Source organism: Saccopteryx leptura, chromosome 4, assembly GCF_036850995.1.
Source record: "Saccopteryx leptura isolate mSacLep1 chromosome 4, mSacLep1_pri_phased_curated, whole genome shotgun sequence".
In the NCBI taxonomy this organism is placed as follows: domain Eukaryota; kingdom Metazoa; phylum Chordata; class Mammalia; order Chiroptera; family Emballonuridae; genus Saccopteryx; species Saccopteryx leptura.
Window position 1 is genome coordinate 198,785,736 of NC_089506.1, and position 27,720 is coordinate 198,813,455.

Below are 27,720 nucleotides of genomic sequence, written 5' to 3' on the forward strand. Positions count from 1 at the left end.
AGGACTCAGGTAAGGAGACAATTGGTAGCATCCTTTCCAGTTTGAAAATGTGATTTTATGAATTCCATGAACTCTCATCTATAGAAATGGCATACTTTCAAATCAGAAATGTTGAAGTTTTAATCTTTTTTTCTTTTCTTTTCTTTTCTTTTTTGTGAAAGAGAGAGAGACAGGCAGAGACAGACAGGAAGGGAGAGAAATAAGCATCAACTCATAGTTGTGGCACCTTAGTTGTTCATTGACTGATTTCTCATATGTGCTTTGAATGGAGGTTCCAGCTGAGCCAGTGACCCCTTGTTCAAGCCAGAGACCTTGGGCTCAAGCCAGCGACCTTGAACTTCAGGCCAGCAACCTTTGGGCTCAAGCCAGCGACCACTGGGGACATGTCTATGATCCCACACTCAAGCTGGCAACCCCACACTCAACATGTGCTCTAGTAATTCAAGGAGAAGCAGCAGGAGTAGAGTGGAGAGAAGGCTCTGGTGACCCCTCCAGGTCACTGTGAGGAGATGAGCAGCCACCTTGCAGTAAGGCAGTGGCATACAGCTATTTCTGGCCAATGGGCTGTGAGCATAAGTGATTGTGATATTTCCAAGCCAAATATTTAACTGCCAAAGCTCAACCCTCTGGCTCCCTTTTCTCCTGCCAAAGCAACAAGTGACACTTCAGATGAGGTCCCATTCATCAGCCTAGGTTCCTGCATTACTAAATGGAGCACAGTCCACCTCTGCTTCCATGAACCCACAATATCTTTCATGAGCAAGAAATAAGCTTTATGTGTTAAACCATTGAGATTTTGAGCTTGTTTCTTGATGTGCCAGAGCTCAGCCTAGACTGACTGATATAAGTCAGCTTTGTTCAGAGTCTCTGATAAATCTATTTATACATACTTATTCACATATATATTCATATAGCACACACACAGATACAAAGATAGATGATAGATAGGTAGATGATAGATAAGTAGGAAGTAGGTAGATGGGTAGATGAATGGATGAATGAATGGATAGATGGATGGATAGATAGATAGATAGATAGATAGATAGATAGATAGATAGATAGACGTTATATATGATCAGCTAACACTTAGTTTCAAGTTTATGGATACCATTCTCTGTTCTACTAATGTCATTAGACAGGAGTTTGTATACTGCATGCCTTTTTCACAGTCTAAGCACAAATGATGCTTTAACCACTACCAAACTGCACTGGGACAAATTCCTAAATAAACAAAAAGCTAAGCCACAGAAAAGGATTGGGAAAGAAAAGAGAGGAGGAAATAATTATAAGGAAATAGACATATTTATGGTCAAATGAAGTAGGCGTGGTCATCTAAGAGCCTTACTCATAGTTTCCTATTCACCATTAGAGGAACAAATACCCTGCCCTTTCAGAGAAGTAATTTTGCTTCGTGTCTTAGAAAAAGAACAAGGAGGATGAGATACTTATTTCCCCTCCAGATCTTACTGCCCTGGTACCTTTTTAATAAGGGCCACTGAACCATCTATTCTGAATCCTCCTTTTTGACATCCCACTTAGGGTTTCCCACTTCACTGTTTCAATGGTTTTCAGTCACAATCCCAAGCAATGATATGCTTTCTAAGTCTGTTCATTGTAAAAGGTGAAAGATTTATGCGATTTGAAGAGAAACCAGAGTATAAGTCTGTTCATTGTAGAGTCTCAGTTTGACCTTGCAAGATTCCTGGTTTGAATGGGTGAGCATAACAACCTTGCATTTATCATTCAGCTAGTCCAGGAATAATCAAGATTAAATTATTGCAGGTCTTTGAAGAATGTCACTTTGTTCATGTCATTGCATTTTAACATTGATGAGATGCTGTAGGAACTTAATTCTTGTTCATATCAATTAGCCTATGGTAAAATAGGCTTTGTTACATACACAGCATTTCACTTAAAGTCACCGAACCTATTGATAACATTAAGTGAGGACTTAAACTGTACATTTTATAACCATGATAAGGTAACATTAAGACTATTTCTCTGGGTCTCTCTGCTGCTGTTAGCTTGGCCGGTCTTAAACCAACATAAGCCAAGGTAAGCCACCCACAAGCTCTTTTCTGCAGCTGCCAACCTCACAAAATACAGGAACAGAGTCATTGGGGTTGTCAGGCCAAACTTTGGGCATAATAACAAACAACTGGAAATAATCCAAAGGCCCATCAACAGGGGAGGGGCCAAATCTGTTAACTCGTCTGCATAGTGAAAAATCATAGTGTTATCAAAAGAGAATGTTTTAGGCCCCGACCAGTGGCTCAGTGGATAAAGAATTATCTTGGCACACCAAGGTAGTGTGTCCCATTCCTGGTCAGGGCATGCACAAGAAGCAATCAATGAGTACACAACTGAATGGAACAACTAAGTGGAACAACGAGTTGATGTTTCTTTCTCTCTCTCAGCTTTCCCTTCTCTCTCTTGCTCCCTTCCTCTCTCTCAGATCAATAAAAAATTATTTTTAGATTTACACCAGCAATAAATTTCTGGTCATGGCTCTTCTCTCTAATCTCCTTTGTCTACTTCCTGACCCAGGTCAAGGCCAGAATATCATGGCCATGCTGTTGGGAACTATGCAAAGGTGAATTTTGCTAATGAGGTCATTTATTACCTGAAAGACAAGAAAACAGAGACCCATAAAACAACAAACCTGATCACTAAATGCAAGACAACACCCCATAAGAGGCAAAGCAAAGCCACAAATTCTAATTTCAGATGTACCTATCATGTTTTCCTAAAGGGGTGAACTTTGTCAGGCCAACAGGTGGCAAGGTATACCTTACAACCTAAATGAAATCAACATTGCTTATGCTAGTTACGATTCTATACATGATATGAGGTACATATTTAAAACCCAATGTCAAATTATCAAAGTGATTCTATAGAAATTTCTAACTAGTTCCAATGAGCCACTACCCGTTTGATTTAAAAGATCAACCAAACTTTTAAAAATATTTTTAAGATGATTCATTTTAGAGAGAAAGAGAGAGAGAGAGAAAGCTAAGAGAGAGAGAGAAAGCAAGAGAGAGAGAGAGAGAAAGAGAGAGAGAGAAGGGGGAGGAGCAGGAAGCATCAACTCCTATATATACCTTGACCAGGCAAGATCAGGGTTTCAAACTGGCGACCTCAGTGTTCCAGTTTGACGCTTTATCCACTGTGCCACCACATGTCAGGCTTAAAAGACTGACCAAATTAAAAAAAAATTTTTTTTTAGGAAAAAACATTTTATTTTTCTAAATAAGGACATTAAAATCAATGATAGCTAACAACCTACTATCACTATTATTTCATAAAACATTTTATGGACTTTTTTTTTTTTTTTTTTTTGAGAAAGAGAGAGGCAAGAAGAGACACAGGAACATTGATCTGCTCCTGTGTGTGCCCTGACCAGGGAATTGAACCGGCAACCTCCACACTCTGTAATGATGCTCCAACCAACTGAGCTATCCAGCCAGGGCTAGGGAGCATTTTTTTTTAAAACAAGAGGGGTTCCAATCTCAAAAGGAAGGGAAGCCATTTAGTTGAATAGCTTCATAAACACTCCTTGGCTTTGACCAGTGGCACAGTGCATGGAGCATTGTCTCGGAATGCCGAAGTTGCTTGCCAGCTTGATCCCAGGGTTGCTGCTGGACCCTGAGGTCACCAGTTTGAGCCTTGGTCAGGGCAATCAACAGGTGTACAACTAAGTGGAACAATGAGTTGATGCTTCCTCGCTCTCTCAAAATCAATGGAAAAAATACTTACTCCTTTATTTTTCTCACTTTCTCCCAAATGGATGCAAGCTACACAAACCACCTTGGTCTGCAGATCTTGTTGGGAACCACAGGTGTCAGATGCACTTGAGGCTTCCCTCAGGCAAGTTAGTGACAGGAGCTGGACTGCAGACGATATACGGAAGGTTACAATCTCTGACACTGATCCGAAGTCTGAATTTTCCAACTTGCTGATTGCAAGCAGAGCCACATACTCAAAAAAACAGAGGACTTTGACTTCTATAAAAGTTTATTTCATACTGTACAGCTCAGTCAGGTGCATAGGCAAAGTGAGAAATGCTGGCTCACATGCTTTCTGTTTTCTTTCCTCTAACTAACTTTTTTAAAAAATTAGACTACAGTGAAGTACAGAGAACAAAAGAACAAATATTAGCAAATACTAATCTCTGTCATATTAATTCAAGATTTGTTTTATTTTACCAAGGAAATAAAACATTACCGGTAAAGCTGAAGCTCTCTATGCCTCTCCCCCATCCAGTTTCCCACCAACTTTCTTCTTTTCTGTCCGGAAACCACCACTATCATGGACTTGGTGTGTGACTTTCCAGGTCATATCGTTTATACTTTGACCAATGTTAGGGGTTGAATTGTGTCCCCACATAAAAAAGATACATTGAAGAGCTAACCCGTGGCATCTCAGAATGTGATTTAGAAATAGAGTCTTTACACAGGTAATTAAGTTAAAATGAAGTCGTGAGGGTGAGTCCTAATCCAATATGACTGATGTCCTTATCAAAAAGACACTTTTGGACAGAGATATGCACAGAGGGAAGAACATGTGAAGAGACACAGGGACAATACCATGTGAAGACTGGTGTTACCCTGGCACAAGGCAAGGAAAGTCTGGGGCTACCAGAGGTTGGAAGAGGCAAGTAAGGGTCCTTCCTCTATGGGTGGCAGAGGGACCATTCCCCTGTGAACACCTTATGTTCGGACTTGCAGCCTCCAGAACTGTGAGACAATAAGTTTTGGTCATTGAGGCCACCCAGTCTATGGTACCTAGTTACAGCAGTGTAGGAAACTAGTGAAGCCACATATATGTGTCACTAGGTGACAATACTATAGCTTCATGCATGAAAGTTGTATCTATAGCTATCTATCTTATACCCTATATATTTTCTGCAACTTGTCTTTTTAAACACACAATTGGTTTTGAGATCTATCCATGTTGGTAGTTCTAGTAACTATAGCTAATGGTTTACTCATCAGTCTAGAGGTTTGTTTTTCTCAATGGCTGTGTACTTTTCCATTGCATGACCCAACTACATTGTATTTATTCCTTCTCCTACTGATGGACATTTAAGCTGTTGCTCATTTTTCACTATTAAAATGATCAGTGTGTACTCATCTGCATCTCCCTGTGACCAGGAAAACATTTCTCCAAGGAAGAGACCTGGAAGTGGTTTTGCCATGTTATGTTGTGAGCTCCTGTTTGGAGATGGACCCTAAGTAGTTGTACTAATTCCTAACAGCCTCAGGTAAGTAACTTACTCATTTTCACATTGTTACCCTAGAAGAACAACCAAAGATGTTCCGAAAATTGATCTTTCCCCTCTTTTCTCTGGATTACACCCAGTTAGTACCAAACGTAGCTTGCCAAAAGGCTAGTGCAAGACGCTAATAGAGAAAAATAAGACTGGCAGGACTAGCCTAGCTAAACTAGGTTTTCTCCTTCTCAGCACTATTGACGTTTGGAGCCAGATAATTCTTTGTTGGGAGGACTGTCCCATGCTGCGTAGGATGGTCCGCAGCAGACCTGGCCTCTGCCTACAGGTGCCAGTACCATCTTCCTAAAGTTGTGACAACCAGGTATGTCCAGACATTGCCAGACGTCTTTGGGGGACATAATCACCATTCCTTCCCCCAAAACCCAGCCTCTGTGTTTGAGAATGACCCAATTAACATGGGCTTTTCCAACTCTCCAAGTCAATGGTACAAAGAAAAATTTACAGGAAATAAAAAAAGAAGGGAAACAGAAGGGAGATTTTTCTCATTAAAGAGAAAGGGGTGAACATTTTGGATGAAAGTGACATCTAAGTTAGGAAGCGAAATAGACAAAGTAAGAAAGTGGGTTCTGTGAGGCATAAATTCTACTGCCTACTCTGAGCCAGGCATGGAGCAGAGCAACGAACACGCGCACTCTCCTAGAATCATCACTCATTTTAGTGTGAGGGACTCTTTGTGTTTCCATTACATGGATGAGAAAATTGAGGCTTAGAAGGACCTGGTAACTTCTCCGAGTTTTACCAGATAGTCAGTAGGAGCAAAGATTTTAATGTAAGTTCCTTAACTGCCCTTGGCCATCTCCCACGTAAATTGACTTCTTCACTTTTAAATTTATTTACTTAATTACATAAATCTTTTGAACAATCAATGATGGTCTGAGTTTGTTTCCCTATTAAAGATAGATAATAGAAACAACACAATTTTGATTCAGGGGGGGAAAAAGGCTTCTTTACAGAAAGAAAAACAATAAACAAAGCTGAATAAGAGGAGACAAGAATTGTCAATAAGACAGATGCACGGACCAATGGAAAAGAACAGACAGCTCAGAAATAAACCCTTTTCTATAAGGTCAGATGATTTTCTACAAGGGTGCCAAACCCACCCAAGGCAGAAAGAGCAGCCTTTTCAACAAATGGTGTTGAGAAAACTGTGTATCCACAGGCAGAAGAATGGAGTTGGTTTTTACCTTACACTATATAAAATAATTTAACTCAAAATAAATTGGTCTCTTACTTTACACTATATAAAAAAATTTAACTCAAAATAAATTGAAATAAATTTAACTCAAAATAAATTTTTAGGTCTTACCTAAATAAGTAAGACCTAAAAAAATATAAAACTCTTAGAAGAAAACAGGGAAAAAGATTCATGACATTGGGTTTGGCAATAGTTTCTTGGATGTGAAAAAAAGACACAGGCAGCAAAAGTAAAAGTAGACAAATTGGACTATATCAAAATTTGAAACATCAGTGCATCAAAGAACACAATAAAAAAAATGAAAAAACAACACATGGAATGGGAGAGAATAATTGCAAATTATATATATGATTACTGGTTAATACCCAGAATATATAAAGAATTTCTATATCTCAACCACAAAAATACTCACAAATAACCTAGATTTTAAATGGGCAAAGGGTTTAAATAGACATTTCTCCAAAGAAGATAATCAAATGGCCAACAGTATATAAAATAATGCTTAACATCACTAATTATTAATAAATTCAAATCACAACCACAATGAGTTATGGCTGCATATCCATAAGAATGGCCACTATAAAAACAAACAAATAAAAAACCAAAAAACTCAGAAAGTAACAAGTGTTGGTAAAGATGTGGACAAATTATAACTCTTGTGTACTGTTGGTGGGAATGTACAATGGTTCAGCTGTTACAGAAAATGGCATGGAGGTTTCTCAAATAATTAAAAATAGAATTATCACATGATCCAGCAATCCCATTTCTGGCTATATATCCGAAAGAGTCGAAAGCAAGGCGTCAAAGAAATATATATACACCCATGTTCATAACAGCATTATTCACAAAAAACAAAAGGTAGAAGAAACCCAAGTGTTCACTCATGGATGAATGGATAAACAGAATTGGTATAGCCACATAGTGGAATATTCTTCAGCCTCAAAAAGGAATGAAATTCATCGCTTCTTGGCCTTTTGGCTAAGATCAAGTGTAAAAAGGAGTGAAATTCTGACATAGGATACAACATGGATAAACCTTAAAGCAGTGGTCCCAACCTTTTTTGGGCCACGAACCAGTTTAATGTCAGAAAATATTTTCACAGACTGGCCTTTAGGGTGGGACAGATAAATGTATCACGTGACTGAGACAAGCGTCAAGAGTGAGTCTTAGATGGATGTAACAAACGGAATCTGGTCATTTTTTAAAAAATAAAACATCGTTCAGACTTGGACATAAATAAAACGGAAATAATGTAAGTTATTTATTCTTTCTCTGTGGACCAGTACCAAATGGCCCACGGACCAGTATCAGGGGTTGGGGACCACTGCCTTAAAGGACACTATTCTAAGTAAAACAATCTAGTCAGATAAAGACAAATATTGTGTGACTTCAGTTGTGGGAGTTATCTAGAGCAATCAAGCTCATAGAAATAAAAAACAGGAGTTGTTCATTGTTTAATGGGTATAGAGTTTCAGTTTTACAAGATAAAAAGGTTCTAGAGATTGGTTGCATAACAATGTGAATGTACTTACCACTACCGAAATGTACAATTAAAATGGTTAAGACAATAAATTTGATGTTATGTGTATTTTACCACAATTAAAAAAAAAAAGAATAGTAGAAACAAAAAAGAGGACATTTTTTTCCAAATCACAGCCATTTAAAAATAAAAACTAGTTTCTAAAAAGAGTAAAACACTAAAGCACTGTAGGAGAAAGGGAGACAGAAAGAGCTGGAATATGCTGACTGTGTGAATGCCTTTTTGCCCAATCCCCAAATAAACTATGGAGGCTTTAAAATAAATGAAAATTCGCTGTAATCAAGATGTATTGAGTTTTTGAAGTATACATCACTTACAGCCTCAAAACAAGCACAATAAAACCATCACTGAAAGGTTAAATATAACATTTGTCACCGCAATAGAAGGAAATGAAAACCAACAGCCCTGAACACATTTCCAACCCTACTTGCCCTTCACAAAGAGAGCTGGCAGCCCCAGAGAACACATAGTTGAATGGGTGTGTCTGTGTTTCAGTTAATGGACACTGAAATTTGAATGTCATAATTTTCATATGTCATGAATTATTATTATTTTATCAACAATTTAAAAATATAAAAACCATTCTTAGTTCATAGGCCACATTTGAGCTGCATGGTGTAGTTTGCCAACCCCTGCACTGAACCCACTGGGCTGTTTTCCTGCGTCTTGGCCTTAGTACATGCTGTTCCCTCTGCTTAGAATGCTTTTCCCTCCATCCTTGGCATGGCTAACCCCTCTTTCAGAGAAAGGCATTCTTTTTCCCTCCACATTCACATAGTTCCCCTAGAAAGCCTGTCCTGTAGCATCCTGCCCTTTTCCCACAGGACTTAATTACAAACTAATTTTGTGTACATGTTGTTCAATATTTGTCCTCCACTCGACTGAAAGCTCCATAAGGAATATTTTATGTTGCTCACTTTATCCCTAGCATCTAACACCATTCCTGACACGTAGAAAGCACTTAATTAATATCGTTTAATGAACAAACGAATGTTGTCCCACAAAGTTCTCATCCGTCTCATCCATCACCTAGTCCTCCCTGGTGGTGGCCGCCCTCAGCCAGTGGGAAGGGAGATAAACCCACACAGGCACCAGCCAGACTACTCTGGAGGAGGGGAAGGCTCACTCGGGCCTGCACTTCGCATGCCTGGGTCCATATTTAGCACACATACATCCCATTTATTAATTGAGGGTTTTGGATAAGTTCAGGAACTCTTGAAAGAATCATTTCCCTGGTGGAAAATAACAAGGAATCTCCCAGGGATAGTTCCTTCCTTTTTGATTCCTGTTCAGTATTTTGAATTAACAATCAGGTAAAGTCTCCAATTGGTGCTAATAAGTGTTTAGCACCTCTGACTTTGCCATTGCCTTTAGCGACAAAGAACGAAGCTCCAAGCTCAGAACCTTCATGAGGCCACAGTTTATGACTAGAACTTCACTATTTCATTTTTAAATTAACATACAATAAAATATTTTTTGGTGCCTAGTTCTGTGAGTTTGAACACATGCTTAACTACCACCACAATCAGGGCACAGAGCAGTTCCCTCACTCCAAACCCCTCCTGTCACCCCTCACACCCTTTGCCCGTCACTGATCCTATAGTTTTGTCTTTTCCAAAATATCTCATAAATGGAATTGCACAGAATATAGCTTCTTTCACTCAGCATAATCTAGCTAGAATTTGGCCTGACCAGTGGTGGTGCAGTGGGTAAAGCGTTGACCTGGAACACTGAGGTTGCCAATTCAAAACCCTGGGCTTGCCTGGTCAAGGCGCATTTGGGAGTTGATGCTTCCTGCTCTTCCCCGCCCCCTTTTTTCTCTCTCTTTCTCTCTCTCTCCCCTCTCTAAAAATAAATAAATAAAATCTTTTAAAAAATCCAGCTAGAATTTAATAACACAGTTTGGTTTTCCCTGTATGTATGTATGCATATAACTATATAGTCACCTATATTTATAAGCGAGTGGTCCAAGTTCTCCATTTACAATAATGACATCAGTTTCTTTTTAAAATAAATATATTAGGTAAAAAAAAAAGAATAGGTAACTATTAGTATGCATGGTAAAATTATGAAAATAGAATACAAATTTCTAAATTTGGGGAAACAATGGACATTATATCATAATATAATTGTGTACTCACCCCCGTCCCCCATCTCTCTCTCTCTCTCTCTCTCTCTCTCTCTCTCTCTCTCTCTCTCTCACACACACACACACACACACACACACACAACCAGTCTGTGCTTCTAAAAATTCTTGAAAAGAAAGGAAAAAGAATTTTTTTTTTGAGCCAAAAGAAATGGCTCATACGAGGCATCTCATTTCAACAAAACTTTTATAATCACAGTTCTGGAAGCTTCGATTCCTTTCTCTTTATCTTGGAAAGGCAATTCCAACACAAAGGGTGAAGGCCACTACGTGTCCCTGAATGGTTGCCCAGGCAGCAGGCGAGCCAACACTCAAACACATCCACATTTCAGCAGAGACGCAGATTTTGTTTGCAAAGACTGCGTTGTTCTTTCTGGGCTTGTCTGGGCTTAATGATTATTCTGGCTGTCATCACTGATGTCACAACAAACAAAGACTTAAATCCCTTACTTGTCACGTGTGATTTTTAGAACAAGGAAATAAAGGCAATGCAAACGGTTTCTTAAAAGCATATGAGTGCATAACCTCTAATCAACCCATTGAACAAAACCCTCCCATAACTAAATATTTGTCAGTGCAGGTCCCACAGGCCTTTCCCAAGCATTTCCCACCTCTGACCCAGGCACATTCGTAGCCATAAGTTTAGACCCTTCGGAAAATAAGATCTGTATGTGCAATAACCAATATAAAGCTATGAACAGGAGCAGGGAAATCTAAATAAAATAAAATGGGTATGTGTTCACCTGACCTGTGGTGGCGCAGTGGATAAAGCATTGACCTGGAACGCTGAGGTCGCAGGTTCAAAACCCTGGACTTGCCTGGTCAAGGCACATATAGGAGTTGATGCTTCCTGCTCCTCCCTCCCCCTTCTCTTTCTCTCTCTCTCTCTCTCTCTCTCTCCCCCCTCTCTAAAAATTAATAAAAAAAATTAAAATGCTCTCTCTCTCTCTCTCTCTCTCTCCCCTCTCTAAAAATTAATAAAAGAAAAAAAGATTAAAATGCAAGTTTAAACAAAATGGGTATGTGTTCTTGTTTTTTATTTATGTTTTCCCTTCAAGAAATTTACTAAATTTTCAAGATACTGACTTAATTCATGAGGAAAGAAAATCATATTTTGTGAATGCAAAAAGAATGTAAGATTTTATAGCTTGTTAAGCACATGAAAAAGTTTCAGAGGCTGAAAAGTAAATATGAACTTTAATCCCATGAAGGGTACCATCCAGACATAGTAAAAATACATTCAGAGAATGGCCAAATGTGCTACATGAGTTCCAATATCTTTCAAAATAAGAGTTGGGAAACTTGGGACGACAGAGTTGGCAAATGTCACCAATTAATCTCCACGAGGAAAATTCAAGAAAAGAATGGGATGATTCTTTCATTTACACAGATGTTTCGAAGCATCTCAAATCTCATTATACTAACTAAGATGCCTCCTTTTTAACTGTAATCCTTTCTCAGTGGAAATTTCTGGACCAAACTCTTCCCAGGGGTTTCATCCTTACTATAACCCTAACCACCCCATGCAAATGATATCTTATAACCAGACTTTCTTTCTTGTACATAAAACTGCCATCAAAGGAGGTGAAAGCCACAGGCCTCACATGGAAAGCTGGTTGATCCGTCTGAACTGCAGGACAGCATTTGCATCCTGGTGTGTGTCTGAAGTGCAGGGTGCGTAGTTGGCTTTGATTCCACTTTAGAAAGAGATTTGTGGAAGTCATGCCTCTAGGGCAGTGATTCCCAGTCAGTGCAATTTGGCCCCAATTTTTCCCCTTGAGAGCAGATTTCACAATGTCTGGAGGCATATTCAGACATCATAACTTGAAGCAAGGGGTGCGATATTGGCATTTATTAGTTAGAGACCCAGGGATGCCACTAAACATCCTACAATGCCCAGGACAGCCACTCACAAAAGAGAATTATCTGGCCCAAAATGTCAATAGTGGCAAGGTCAGGAAACCTTACTCTATAGCAGGGGTCCCCAAACTTTTTACACAGGGGGCCAGTTCACTGTCCCTCAGACTGTTGGAGGGCCGGATTATATATATAAAAAACTATAAACAAATCCCTATGCATACTGCACATATCTTATTTTAAAGTAAAAAAAAACAAAACGGGAACAAATACAATATTTAAAATAAAGAGCAAGTAAATTTAAATCAACAAACTGACCAGTATTTCAATGGGTACTGTGCTCCTCTCACTGACCACCAATGAAAAAGGTGCTTCTTCCGGAAGTGCGGAGGGAGCCGGATAAATGGCCTCAGGGGCCGCATGTGGCCTGCGGGCCGTAGTTTGGGGACCCCTGCTCTACAGGATGTAAACCTTACTCTACATCTAGGGCAGTGGTCCCCAACCCCCGGGCTGCAGACCGGTACTGGTCCGTGAGCCATTTGGTACCAGTCTGCAGAGAAAGAATAAATAACTTACATTATTTTTGTTTTATTTATATTTAAGTCTGAACAATGTTTTATTTTTTAAAAATGACCAGATTCCCTCTGTTACATCCGTCTATAGACTCACTCTTGACGTTTGTCTTAGTCACATGATACATTTATCCGTCCCACCCTAAAGGCCAGTCTGTGAAATTATTTTCTGACATTAAACCGGTTCGTGGCCCAAAAAAGGTTGGGGACCACTGATCTAGGCAATACTGTCATCCAATAGAAGTCTCTGATGATGAAATCGTCCCATATCAGATTGTTCAACACAGCCACCAATAGGCTCATGTATCTATTGAGTACTTATATTGTGGCTAGCGCAACTCAGGAACTGAATTTTTAATTTTAGTTTATTTTAATGAATTTTAATGTAAATAACCACACATGGCTTATGAGGTTACCATATTATACAGGGCAAGTCTAGGGAAGAACAGAGCCCAAAGGAACTGCAACATTTAAACTTTGCTGATCGGTGTGTGTCAGTGAGCATCAAGCTGGGTGTTTGTGATATTCACTTGGGAGCTTGCTGGAGATGGGGAGGTGGTGGGGCACTGTGGATCATCTGGTGAACAACTCATCCCAGTTTGGCCAGAATGTTCTGAGTTTTAACACTGGAAGTTCCTTGTCCTTGGAACCTGGGCGAACCACCCTAGTTCAGGTCCTATTCCCAGAAGTTTTGATTCCGTGGTTCTGGGGTGGGACCTGGGAGCTTGCCTTATTATTGGGTTTGCTGGCGATTCTTCTGTGCACCAGGCTTTGAGAATCACTGCAGATCTGCAGGCTAATGGAGGTTGCAAGGAGCAGGTGGGAAGGTGGGAGGGGGAGTAGATTCGTGGATTGCCTGAGCCTGGGTGTCTCTGTGCTTTCTTGTCTGGCTGCGGTGTCGTGTCCCAGCCCATCCCAGGGGAAGGAGGACAACATGAAGTGCCCTTCATGGCTTTTGTAGCCGCTGATACCTTCTGGAAGGAGTGGGCTCCCCTGCTACCCAAGGAAGGACTCTGCTTCCTGGAGACCTGCAGGCTACAGAAACCCTCCCTGCCCCTTTCCCGCTGTCCATGGGCTCAGAATCCTGCCAGGAGCAGTGAGAAACGATAAGCCTAATGCCGTCTGCGGCTAGGGATTCTCAGCTCTCTCTGCCAGTGGGTCTTAGAAAGGCAAGAGGGGGCAGTGAAGCCAGGTTGAGCCTTACACTGTGGGTCTGTGTCCAGCCTCCCTCTGTTAGAAGAAAAAGGACCTCCTTCTGGATCCACCCCTTGGACTGGAAACTTAATTTTCTTTTTTTCGTTTTTAGCTACAGGCTTATTTTATTTTATTTTTGTCCTTTTTTGTTTGTTTGTTTTTCAATTACAGTTTACATTCAATATTATTCTATGTTAGTTTAAGATGCACAGCATAGTGGTTAGACAATCTTGTATTTACAGAGTGGTCTCCCTGTATATAGTTATTACAATATTATTGATTAAATTCCCTATGCTGTACCATATCTCTGTGAGTATTCTGTAACTTCCAACTTATACTTATTAATCCCTTTACCTTTTCCAATCAGGTCCCCAAACTCCCTCCCCTCTGTGAACCAACAGTCTGTGGAAGCCTAATTCAGTCTGACTCATAGTCCTTACACTGCCCACTTAAATAGACATTATATAACACAGCCTAAGTATTATTGTTCCTGATTTGCAGAAACCAATGATAATAAAACAACTAATATGTATGTTTTGTGTTTTTTTTGAAAGTTTGCTTTAAACAGACCATATATTTTTTTCAGGGTCAGGAGAAGAGTGATAGCAATATTTTCTCTTACATTTTATTAAGCAAATAAATATTTTATGATGGTCAGGATTAGTGGCTTCTCATCAATGAAGTTTAGAAAATTATCTATTTCTATCTAGAAAAGAATACAGTGGAACATTTGGGTAAGTTACTCTGTATCTCACTATGTAAAACAAGTAATTCCTTCCAAAATTTATTTTTATGTTAGGAAAACATTAAAATATGCCCTTTAAAAATTATTTGCTTCAAGTTCATCAAATTTAATGACATTGACACTTTCTTTTTCTTTTTATTCCTTTTTAATTTTTTATTTATTGATTTTTTTTTTTTACTAATATGTATGTTGTAAGACACTGTTATGAGACTCTGACAGGTGTTAGTTAGCCCATTAAATCCTTACAAAAGGTGTCATTATTACCCTTGCTTTACTGAGAAGGACACTGAGGCACAGAGAGGCTAAGTAATTCAGCCAGGAAACACAGCCAGTAAGAAGTGGAGCTTGGAGCCTGACCAGGTGGTGGCGCAGTGGATAGAGCATCAGACTGGGATGCGGAAGGACCCAGGTTCGAGACTCCGAGCTTGCCAGCTTGAGCGCGGGCTCATCTGGTTTGAGGAAAAGCCCACCAGCTTGAACCCAAGGTCGCTGGCTTCAGCAAGGGATTACTCAGTCTGCTGAAGGCTCACGGTCAAAGCACATATGAGAAAGCAATCAGTGAACAACTAAGGTGTTGCAACGCGCAATGAAAAACTAATGATTGATGCTTCTCATCTCTCTCTGTTCCTGTCTATCCATCCCTGTCTATCCCTCCCTCTGACTCACTCTCTGTCTCTGTAAAAAATAAAAAAATAAATAAAAATTAAAAAAAAAAAAAAAGAAGTGGAGCTTGGATATAAAACCAGGTAAGCTGATTCCAAAATTGGCCTCATTGTACTCTATAGTTTCCAAAGACATAAAGTCATTTGCCAGAAGTTCAATGGCTCGTCCTTGATGGAGTCACATGACAAATTTAATTTGTCTTTGATTGTTCACATGACAAATTTCTTGCAGTGATTTTGGAGGAAGGAACAAAGTGCTAAATATATATCACATTACATTCAGAATATAACAAAAGAAACTGCAGTCTGATTCAAGATGGCAGACTGAGCCTGAGGGGCAGAGCTTCCCTCCCTCCTCAAGTCTCAGTGAATTATAGAAAAGGTGTATAAATGGGAATAAACTCATGATAATGTAAAGAACAAGACAAGAGGGAGGCAACCATTGGACTAGAGATAGTGAATTTCCAAAATACAGAAAGTGAATGGATGCATGGGTGGTAAGCCAGGGTGGAGGAGACTGTAGACCAGGCACCGGGTAAGGCTGGCGGAGGTGGAACACTCCCCCAGCTCACTGCCAGGAAGGTGCCAAGCTCTGGCAGGCAGGTAAGTATTTCCTGCAGAGGCTGAGAGCAATAATTAGCTATTTAATCTTCCCAGAGAATAATAAGCAGGCTGCTTCCATTCTGATAACGACAGGGTTCCCTTTGACTTTAGGACAGACACCTCATTGTAAAGAATTTAACCTTACCAAAAGAGAGGTGTGGGCACTGCTACTGGGAGGTCATTTCCAAGCCCACAAAGTCCCGAGGAAAATGACTCCTAATCTAAGATCCTGTGCCTTGCCAAGCTACAGAAGCAAGCTGAGGACAAAAATAGAGACATGGACAGATGGGTAAAAGGTTAGAAAGTTTATCATCGGTGCTTTTGTTTGCTTAAAAATTCTTAGAGGATAAGATGCAGCAACACAAAGAAGTAAATTGCAACATTCCTGAAAAGTGGTCAGTGCAAATTATAACAGCCCCCAAAGGGGATGAGTAAGAACCTGCGTGACATCAGATGCGCTCAGAGTTGTGCGTGTTTTCTCTGTCAACAAGAAAAAATTAAAGACGCTTGGAAACTCCAAGCCATTCCCAAAAGCTGAATAAGAAAGTCATGATCTGAACGTGAAATAACTAAACTCTGACCTGACTGAATAATTAAGGAAGATCATATAATGAAAACCCAATTCACTGGAATGTTAGAATCAGCTTCCTCCAGGGGCTCAGATTTAGTAACAATTACATGTCCCTTTCCTTATTTCATACTGTCTGTCAGTCATTATTTTAGGCTTCTAGTAATAAAACAGTGGTCATGATGACCCTGGAAGAGTACTCAAGCAGTGAATTTTTTTCCTAGAATTTAATATTTTTAGGAACCCCATACATTTTCTTAATTTCTTACAGGTCCTTTTCTGTGATCCACCTTCTCTAATACGCATGTAACTATAACCTTGTAGTCATGTGTATTATCAATCTTTACAGTCCACTCAAAGACAATGCAAGAATCATATCATTGTAGTGTATAAGACAGGATATACATATTCCTAAACCACGATAGGTAAACGTCTAGCATACTTTCTAGGATTGGGTAAATGGATGGGAGAAGAATGACCTGAGAAGAATGTCAAGCTAATTTCCTCATCATAAGTGGGAAGTCAGAAAATAATGCCTGAAGTTCATGGATCTGTAACTATATCTTCACTGGCAGTGGTTCTCAAACTGGGGTAGTTTTGCCTCCAGAGGACATTTGGCAAAGTCAGGCAACTTTCTGGTTGTTGCAGCTGGAATGTGCATATGTGAACTACTGGCATCTGGTAGGTAGAGACCAGAGATGCTGCTAACCATCCCACAGTGCCCCTGGCTGCCCCCCAGCAAAGAATGATCCCACCTAATAGGTCAATAGTGCAAAGGTTGAGAAACCCTGATTTATAGCTACAAAAGGAACAAATTTAAAATATATAAATAATAAAACTGAGAGAGAAGAAATAGCCTAGAAGGAACAGAAGAGAAAGAAGCGGAAATCAAGTGTGAGTGAAATTCCCCAGCTTTCATAGAGCAGAGTCAGCGCACACTAAAGACGTAGGACGAAGCAAGAAACCATCTCGATTTCTGGTGGCTGAAAGCAGTGAAAGCACTGAAACCAAAAAGGATTAAAGCTGGTTACCTCTGCAGTGTGAGATCTGGTCTAGGTCGGTGGTCCCCAACCTTTTTTGGGCCATGGACTGGTTTAATGTCAGAAAATATTTTCACGGACCGGCCCTTAGAGTGGGACGGATAAATGTATCACGTGATCGAGACAAGCATCAAGAGTGAGTCTTAGATGGATGTAACAGAGGGAATCTGGTCATTTTTTAAAAATAAAACATCGTTCAGACTTAAATATAAATAAAACAGAAATCATGTAAGTTATTTATTCTTTCTCTGCAGACCGGTACCAAATGGCCCACAGACTGATATCAGTCCGCGGCCCGGGGGTTGGGGACCACTGGTCTAGGTGACAGGAGAAAGAAGCACCCACCTTCCTTGCCTATACTTTTGCTTCACTTGAAATATTTTTTGATATGTATATACATATATCTCATGACTTTTTGAAAATAAAACATGATGTCCAAAAATCCAAATAAAGAATGCAAGAATTAAATAGGGATTTAAAGATGCAAAGAAAGGACTGGTGGAGGTTTTGGGCAACCACAGTCCCCAGTGATGGCCTGGGCACCATGGTTTTGAGGCAGCATAGTAGTGTTTAGTTTGGAATAGAGTATTATAAAGGCCCATTCTTTCATGGAAACTAATTCTCTTTTTCTTTCTTATTTATTTACTTTGAGAGAGGCAGGGAGAGAGAGACAAGAACATCGAGCTGCTCCTGTATGTGCCCTGACTAGGGAATCAAATCGGCAACCTCCATGCTCCGGGACAATGCTCCAACCAACCAAGCTATCTGGCCAGGGCTTAATTTTTTATTGATTTTTAGAGAGACAGAGAGAGGAAGGGAGAGAAGGGAGGGGGAAAGAAAGCATTTGTTGTTGCACTCAGTCATACATTGCTTGGTTGCTTCCCATGTGTGCCCCGACCAGGGATGGAACCTGCAACCTTGATGTTTCGGGACGACACTCTTCTGACCTACCTAACCTGCCAGGGTGCTCCCTTTTTCACTCATTTGTTCACATTCACATCTTGATGTTGGCCATCTCTTTGCTCGTGATAGGTAAGTATGATGTTAAACTTGGGAAGTTTCTAGATTCAGTGCCATTGGCATCAGGGGCAACAGTAGGGTAAAAGAGTGAGGTGCTGGTCTGGGACGCAAATTTAAGGGGTACCAAAAATCTTAGTTATCAAGATGAAAAATATCATAAAGCAATATTTTTAAAAGGAGAAAATAATGCAAAAATCCATGATGAGCCAAATCACATTTCCAATAAAGACCTGATTAAGATGACTGATTTGTCCCTTTTGCTCCAATTTGGCTCAGCTACATGCTCATTGGCTGGCAGGAGCCCCAAATCCAGGTGTTCCGTGAGTCTCATGCTGCTAGGTACTGTCATCCCACCTGAGGAATGACAGTTCTTGTGGCAAATAAAACCATCTTCCTGGAGACCACCTCCTACCTCCTCTCACTTTAAGACCTTTCCTTTGATAGTACAATTACAAAACAAATCTCTACCATGGGGTGGTGGGGGGGGGGATTCTGTCTCTCCTTTGGAAAGCCACTAGTTTGCATTTATTGGGGGAGCTAATACAGGAAAGGTTGAGAACAGTAACTATGGGCCTCTGATTCTTCTTATGAATTACAGTAATAGGACTTTCTTCTCTTCTTTTAAGTGATACCCACCCAGATTCAAATGCCATAGGAAACAGAACTTGTTCTGTTATTTGTAAAAATACAGAAATATCATCCAGTCTCTTACTTCTTTCCGTATGATTAAGGAGTGTCCTTCCTAGAAATGACCCTACCTAATGATTAGTATTCCCTCAGCTGGGATTTAACTCTGGGAACACTGACCCTTAGGTCGCTGGAAATAACCTGAGCTCTAAGATACCCCTATCTCTCACTATTCCATTCTGGGAACTCATGGCAAACATTAGTGATTCACAGAGCTTTAAAAAAGATAGGTAAACCTTGAATCTGATGACTCTTGTGTCCTGAAAGAATAATAATAAGCTAAAGACAGGACCATTTCTTCAGAACCAACTTGAACACCAGGTACTGTGCTATGCCTTTCCCATGAATTAGCAATTAAAGCCTCAACCTTGGTGCAGTGGATAAAGCATCAACCTGGAACGCTGAGGCGGACAGTTTGAAACCCTGGGCTTGCCTGGTCAAGGCACATATGAGAGCTGTTGATGCTTCCTGCTCTTCCCCGCTTCTCTCTCCCTCTCTCTCCCTCCCCTCTGTAAAACAAACAAACAAACAAACCCTAAACCTTATGGAGAGGACTTATTATCCCCACTTTATGATGATTACAGTGAGATTCAGAGAGATTAAGTAATTTGTCCAAGATTACACAGCTAAATAGAGGCAGGATGGGACTCAAACCCCTGCTCTCTGAACTTTGATCATTGTTATCAACATCATTGTTATCAGAGGAAGAAGAGAAATATGAGGAGGAAAAGGAGAGGGAGTTAAAGGGAAAATTTATTGAGTGCTTATAGTGCATATCATATTTTATTAGCCCTAATATCCACCCATGGAGGTGGGTGCTCTTAGCATACTGCCCATTCTACAGACACGCAAACTGAGGCCAGGAAAGTACAGTAACTCACCCAGTGTCACAACTAGGATCCAGAGAAGCCCAGATTCCTATTCAGGCAGACAGTTCTGGAGCTTTCTCTTACAGCCAACACATGCTCCCTTGCTTCCCACTTCCCCTAGTCATTTTTCCCCTCTAACAAATATTTATTGTGCATTTCTCTGTACCCGGCTGCTGGACAGCCCATTTCTGTCCTCCTCCCATGACACATTCTGAAGGGTTCCCCATCATCTGTGTCCCTGCCGCCTCCCCTTCAAAGCACCCTCTCTTACCTGTGGGAACATGCAGGCATTTCCTCTTCACTTTGCAGAGACAGTAGATCCTTTTTTTTTTTTTTTACTGACCCATCTTTTTCTACCTTAAACACAGCCCTATTTAATCTTAGCTATGTTGCTGTGCTCTCAAGGAGGGGATGTCTACCAGCTTGTGACTGTTTTATGCCACCCTGGTTATCATGTCTCCCTTTGCCGGCCAGTGAATAACTGGGTCTCCCTTGTTAAACGCAGATCAGTCCTCGACCCCCAACATCATGGCTGCTTCATGGCCCTTGTGTCCTGGGTTTGAGAAGAAGCAGCCCTTACTCAAGGACCAAACTGTGTATTTCCTTCTTCCTGAATTTCAACCCCTCCCTCTCACGAATGTTCTTTTGGCATAAGTGCAGTAAAAAGAACAAAGTCTTCTCTAGAGAATATTTTATTTCTTGGACACCATAAGGAAGTAAGTCACTTTTTTTTCTTTTCTTTTTTTTTTTTTTTTTTTTTACCCTAGAGAGTGATGTGGAAGAGAAAGAGACTATCTTTTCATTTATTCAATAAAGCATTTTTCTGGAGCATGATGCTCCATGAAACACCCTCAGGCACAGCCACTGTGTTCTGCTGATTCAGCCCCGGGGGCAACATTCAGACCTTACAGTTTACCTTCACAGTTATGATGGCATCCCTTCCAGGAATCAGAGGACAGGCGGCGTGGAGCCAGCCCACATTTCCCGGCAAGCTGACTTGAATCCTACTCTCATTGACACCTTAGGACTGTGCAGTTCTGAGAGGACTCTACCCTTCTGAACTTCAATTGCCCCCATCTGCAAAATGGAGACAATGTATCCTATTTGCTCAGAGTGTTGATAAGAGTGAAATGGGTTGATCTTTGAGAAAGATTGGACCATTTAAAAATTTTTTATTTATTAATTTTAGAGAGAGAGAGAGGAAAGAGGAGGGAGAGAAAGAGAGAGAGAGAAAGAGAAACATTGACTTGTTTTTCCACTTATCCATGCATTCATTGGTTGATTCTTATATGTGCCCTGGCCAGGGATCAAACTTGCAACCTTGACATATTGAGATATGCTCTAGTCAGCTCAGCTACCCAGCCAGGGGAAGTTAGACCTTTATTTTCTTACAGAGACAGAGAGATAGATAGATAGGGACAGATAGACAGGAACGGAGAGAGATGAGAAGCATCAATCATCAGTTTTTCGTTGCGACACCTTAGTTGTTCATTGATTGCTTTCTCATATGTGCCTTGACCGTGGGCCTTCAGCAGACCGAGTAACCCCTTGCTCAAGCCAGCGACCTTGGGTCCAAACTGGTGAGCTTTGCTCAAACCAGATGAGCCTGCGCTCAAGCTGGCGACCTCGGGGTCTCGAACCTGGGTCCTCTGCGTCCCAGTCCAACACTCTATTCACTGCGCCACCGCCTGGTCAAGCGAAGTTAGACCATTTTAATGTTCAGGCTATTAATTGCCGCCTAAAACTCAAGTTCCCAGAAAGAACTCCAGCCAATGGACAATCCTCCATGCAGTTATCTTTGGGAGGAGACGCTTTATTCAGGCGTAAAAAAGAGATGGAAATAGACGACCCAGGACTGGGTAAGATTTCCATATTTTTATGAGTGCCAGAACAAATAGGTTTCATTTCCTATGACATTTGAATCTGAGTGAGTATCATTTAATAAAAGAGAAGGAAGTCTTCTGTAGTTCACAAGAAGAATTGGAGGCCCATAAATACTGTTCCCAACCTTTCCTGCATTAATGCACCCAATAAATACAAATTTAGTAGCTTTTCAAAGAAAGGGTGAAATTTTCTTCTGTGATAGAGACAGAGACTTGTTTTATAAATTGTACAATCAAAGGAGAGAGCTCACAATGAGAGGAGATAGGTGGTGGTCTCCAGGAAGATGGTTTTATTTGCCTGAAGAACTAATGCCTGGGGTGAGATAATGGTACTTGGAAGCGTGAGAATCACGGAACACCTGGACTTCCGGGTCCTGCCTGCCAATCAGTGTGGATGTGAGCCAAACTGGAGTTCGAGGCAAAAGGATAAATCAGTAATTTTTTTGTAGCTATTAATAAGTCTGGGTTTCTCAACTTCAGCACTATCGACATTTTAGGTCAGATACTTGTCCAATGTGCAGAGCGTTCCTGAATATTCTGGGATGTTTGGCAGCATCTCTGGCTTCTACTTCTCAGATGCTAGTAGGACACTCCCCACCACCACCACCACCACCACCACCACCAGATGTGACAACCAAAACTGCCTCCAGGAATGAACACATGTCCGCTGGGAGACAAAATCCCCTCAGCTGAGAACCACTGCTGTGAATGAGATGCTCCAGGAACTTGGGGGCTCGTATCTCCTGACTCCCATCACATAAGAAAAGGAAAGTAGCATCTCAGCATTCTCCTCTAGTAAAGTTTCTCTCCCCCTCCAATTCCCCACTTCTACAAACTATATCTTATTTTTACATGTTGTGGTTTGGGACACCTGTTATGCCCTATAAACTGTAATTATGTTTCTTCCTTTGTCTGCAGGTAGACTGTAAGTTGGCAAGCTTTCTCCAGAGTGAGAAACTTGGCAGCTGAGAACACATACAAAGGGAGAGATTTTCAATACTTGCTTAGCCATCTTTTGGATTTTATGCCACGAGTCAGTGTAACACTCAAAAAATAAATTTAAGTCCTGGCCTGTGGCTCAGTGGATAGAGCATTGGCCCAGCATGTGGACATCCCAGGCTCAATCCCTAGTCAGGCCACACCAGAGAAGCGACCGTCTGCTTCTCTTCCCCTCCCTCTCCCCCTTCTCTTCCTCTTCCCCTTCCACAGCCAGTGGCTCAATTGCTTTGAACATCAGACTGGGCGCTGGGGACAGCTTGGTTGATTCAAGCATCTGCCCCAGGCTGGTGTCGCCAGGTGGACCTTGGTCAGGGCCCTTGTGGGAGTCTGTCTCAATATCTCACTTCCTCTCAGTTAAAAATTAATTAATTAATTAAATTTTCTGCTGTGAATTGCACACAGTTTTGAATAGCATTATCTCATTTTTATTAAAAGATAACTTAAAAAAATCTATGTTAGCATACCTGGGGGGATGCAGGAAATGTAAAGAAACATACATGAAATGCGGAACAATGATTATCACCAGAGGATGAAATTGCAGAGTTTCTTACTTCCTACGAAATATCTTTGTAAGGCATAAAATTTTTTTAAATTTTATTTATTCATTTTAGAGAAGAGAGAGAAAGGGAGAGAGAGGGACAGAGGAGAGAGAGACAGAGAGAGAAGGTGGGGAGGAGCTGGAAGCATAAACTCCCATATGTGCCTTGACCAGGCAAGCCCAGGGTTTTGAACCGGCGACCTCAGCATTTCCAGGTCGACGCTTTATCTACTGCGCCACCACAGGTCAGGCAAGGCATAAAATTTTAAAGTAACTTGTACATGCATTATATTTCTAATCAGAGAAAAACCATAGGAAGAGTCAAAGAAAAAGAACTAGTCTCTCTCGTCCTTAGCACCATCTTAGGATACTCTAGGCCCTGAGAGCCAAGTGGAGAAAAAAGCGATTGTGCATACTAAGTGCAAGAGAAGAAAGATGAGGCAGAGGTCCAAGTAAACCACTAGCTTCAGCACCCATGGAAGCCACGGGAGCAGAAATAAGGGAAGCCTGAGGCTAGGGACGGTGGTCCAAATTGTTGGGCTGCGTGCCCGTGTCTAGGACCTCTCAATGGACCTAGCTAGCACAACATCGCCATCTGATCGCAGCAACCACCTGTTGAGAGACCCACTTTGCCCAGACAAAAACACTCCCTTTTGGTCCTTTGCCCTGGGCCTGTGACATCCTCGACTAGTTCTGTTCTCACTTGTGACTGAATGTAAAGTGCATAATAAATCATCTCTTCTGTCTTAGATGAAGAGGGAAAAAAACCAAACAAACAAACAAACAAGAAAAACAAAAAACTAATTCCAAGATCACTGGGGAACTCCTAACTAAAGTTTTGAAAGTGGAGAAGAGAGAGAACAAACAGAAGATGCTGGAACCCCCCACCCCCCCACCCCCCCCCCCCCACACACAGAGGAAACAGAGATCCTAGATAGGGGCAGACAAAAGAACGTGGCTGTGGAAAGAGGGAGGCATGAATTAAGGTGGTGGCAGAGGAATGAGAAACAATGGGTGGCTGCAGAGAAGAAAGGATAGCGCTCCGTGTCATTGGACAAATTCTTAATTTCTCTGAGCCTCAGTTTCCTCAGCTTTAAAATGAAGATACTCATAACATATAAATGGGTAACGTTTACTACTACGTTGTTCTTATCAGCAAATATAGATTATATTTCATTCTTACAGGAGCCTTATTAGTTAGGTATATTACAATCATCCTTTTTTACAGATTTGAGACACACAGAGGTTAAGTAACTTGGCCCTAGGTCACACGGCTAAAAAGTGGCAGAAGCAGGATTGGAACTCAGGCAGCCTGGCTTTGGAATCCAGGTTCCATAGATCACTAGAGCTTGGGCTTAGCACAATGCCTGGCACAGAGTAAGCAGAACAAATGTTAACAACTCAAATAATATTAAAAACTAGGATCCCTACCCCTACCAAGGGCCCACATCAAAGGATGGCGTTTCCTAAGCAGATAGCACACTGCCCTTCCCATTACAGTTTTACTGTCCCCAGGAACTGCCCTGGCACACTTCAGAGTAGCACTTGTCCTATCAGAACACAAACCTGCAAGTATGTGACAGGTGGGGATCCCTGGAATGCGACTCTCTATGTGAGAAGGTGTTCAAGGAAAAGGTATTTTAATTTAATCCTCCTTGGAGAGTCGCACCTGCACAGCCATCCAATTGTTTTCTTAAAATTGATTTAAGAGAAAGAAAGAAAGAAAGAAAGAAAGAAAGAAAGAAAGAAAGAAAGAAAGAAAGAAAGAAAGAAAGAAAGAAAGAAAGAGGAAGAAAGGGAGAGAAGCAGGGAGGAAGAGAGGAAGAGAGAGAGAGAGAGAAAGAAAGAGAGAGAGAGAGAGAAACATTGCTCTGACGGGGCATCAAATCCACAAACTCGGCATATTGGGAGGACTTAACCGATCTGTCTGCTAGAATCTCCATCTCATCTAATTGTTTGGGCAAGTTACTTAATCTGTCTGAGCCGGCATCTCCTCATGGGTAAAATGGGACCAGGAGACCCTATCTCAGAAGATTATCCCAGGGGAAATAACATCTAACATTTAGAAGGTGCTTCTTGGGTCCTCAGCACACAGAAGGCTCACAGAAGTCCTAAGAGGAACGTCCTATTTTTAGCCCTTTAAAAAAACAAAGATGGAAACGAGCTCAGAAAGGGTAAGTCAGTTGCCCAGAGGCGCACAGCGCATAAACGCTGCGATTCCAAGCCGGAGCTCTGCACCACGTCGCCGCACAGAGAAAAAAAGCTCACCTGGTCCCGCATCGTTGCGCAAACTCCGGCTAAATAGGTGCGATTATTCTTTGCTCTCTGCGGCTGCCGGGCGGGCTGAATGGGGGCGATCGATTGCTTGCCCTTCCCTGAAACTTTGCTAACTCAAGAGTGTCAGCGCGCGGCGGCTGGAGCTGGAGCCACCGCAGGGCCACCCCCCTCCACGCCTATCCCGGATTTCCGCCCCCGGGTTGTTCTCCCTTCATTTCTCGTACCCTACCCACGCTCGCTCCCCGCTCTGCGACCTCAGCTGCCACCCCTGGCCACCTTGCTGCAGCCGTGCATTTGGGATCGCCAGAGAAGAATTTAACGACGGGCGCACGCCCTGGGCCCCGACCTCTGAAGGGCCCCCGCCAAACCCCAACTTTACACTTTATTCTAATGACACCAAGTTTGGTTTCATATGTGCAATTTTAACATTAATAGTACATAATATTTTTAATTTATTTGAAAAATATGGTCAACATGTAATTTTATTTTCCTGTCCCTCTGTCTTTTTTAAGGGGCACAATATTTTCTTCTGTGCCCGGAGCCTCAACCGACCTTAATCTGCCTCTGGGGACACCCCGTTTTTCTCTTCCATCCTTTCTCGGACCTGGAGAAGAGGCTCCGCAATCCGCCCATGCGGATACCTGGAAACACTGTACCGGTGCTGGCGCCGGGACCTGGCGAACCTCCTCACTTCCCACGGGCCTTTTTTTGCGTCCCCAGCTCCTGTCTGCTGGCGGCGGAGTACGTCGGCGACCTGAACCTAGGGCAGCCGGTAGACTGCGCGTCTAGGCACCAGAGGCAGACTTGCTGCCTGGAGGGCTGATCGTTTTCTTCTTGGAATCGAGCCCAGTTCCTGCGAGTGCTGGGCGTGTACACCTGCTGGCGTATTCACTGCCCGGGTCTGCATTTACTCTTTCCTTCCACCCAACAAACCTTACCGAGCGCCCACCAGATGCCCGGCGCAGGCTGGAGTGCGGCAGGCTCCCAGAGGACCCAGAGCGCCAAGGGCTAGCGCTGCGTTCTCCACTAGCCACATGTGGTTGGTTATGAAGCACTTGAAATTGTGGCTCCAATGAACTGGAATGTTTTTGTTTTGTTTCTTAGTGAAAGACAGAGGCGGATTAAGGTTGGTTGAGGCGCCAGGTGCAGAAGAAAATATTCGGGCCCTTAAAAAAAAGAGAGGGAAAATAAAAACACATGTTAACCATACTTTTAAATAAATAAAAAAATATTATGTACTATTAATGTTAAAATTGCACATATGAAACCAAACTTGGTGTCATTAGAAAAAAGTGTAAAATTGGTGTTTTGCGGGAGGAGGTGGGGCCTCCAGCCCAGCCAGTGACCTCCTGCTCAAGCCATGGGCTTAAACTAGCGACCTTGGGGTCATGGCTAAGATCCCACGCGCAAACCCGGGACCTTGCGCTCAAGCTGGAACCCTGAACTCAAGTTGGGTGAACCTATGCTCAAGCTAGCGACTTCAGGGTTTCAAACCTGGGTCCTCCACATCCCAGGCCAATGCTCTATCCACCATGCTACCACCTGGTCAAGTTGACCTGAAATGCTTTTAAGTTGTAGGACCAAAAATGAATTTTTTTAAAACGCAGTTACAAGTTCTAAATTGCTTGCATGTTAAAATGGTATTATTTTGGGTATAGTTTGTTAAACAAAATATTATTAAAATAAATTTCTCTTGTTTCTCCTTTTCTAAAAATACAGCTACTAGACAATTTAAAATTACATCTAGGCCTGACAGGTTAGCTCAGTTGGTTAGAGCATCTAATTGATACTTATTATGGTGAGGAAGTTCACCAGGTCCTGGCGCCAGGGCGGGGACAGTCTTTCCGGGCACAGAACAAAGGTTAAACTGCATAAACTGACTTAATTTTAAGTTTGGTTTTATCATGTACTGCTAAGATATTTCATAGATTGTTCAAGTAAATCAATTTCAATTATGCATTCTTTTATCTTAAATGATTTTAACACACATATTTGAATAAAATATTGAGAAGAGACTCCCCCCCCCCCCAAA

The 27,720-nt window shown here is 41.6% G+C and overlaps 1 protein-coding gene across 10 annotated transcripts in view; it reads right to left on the reverse strand.

Annotated features, from left to right (window-relative positions):
* Positions 1–26,693, reverse strand: part of TMC5 (transmembrane channel like 5) — a 74,600-nt gene extending 47,907 nt beyond the window's left edge. The window contains exons 1-2 of one of the 10 annotated variants that reach the window (XM_066382511.1): positions 26,330–26,514; positions 3,757–3,890 (exon numbers count right to left, since the gene is read on the reverse strand). The gene's annotated coding sequence lies outside the window, so the exon portion shown is untranslated. Of the gene's footprint in view, positions 1–3,756; positions 3,891–20,262; positions 20,475–25,679; positions 25,848–26,240; positions 26,516–26,626 lie in introns of those variants that run through there. The other 9 variants (XM_066382506.1, XM_066382508.1, XM_066382509.1 and 6 more) reach the window with 9 other exon arrangements.
* Positions 26,694–27,720: the final 1,027 nt, after the last annotated feature.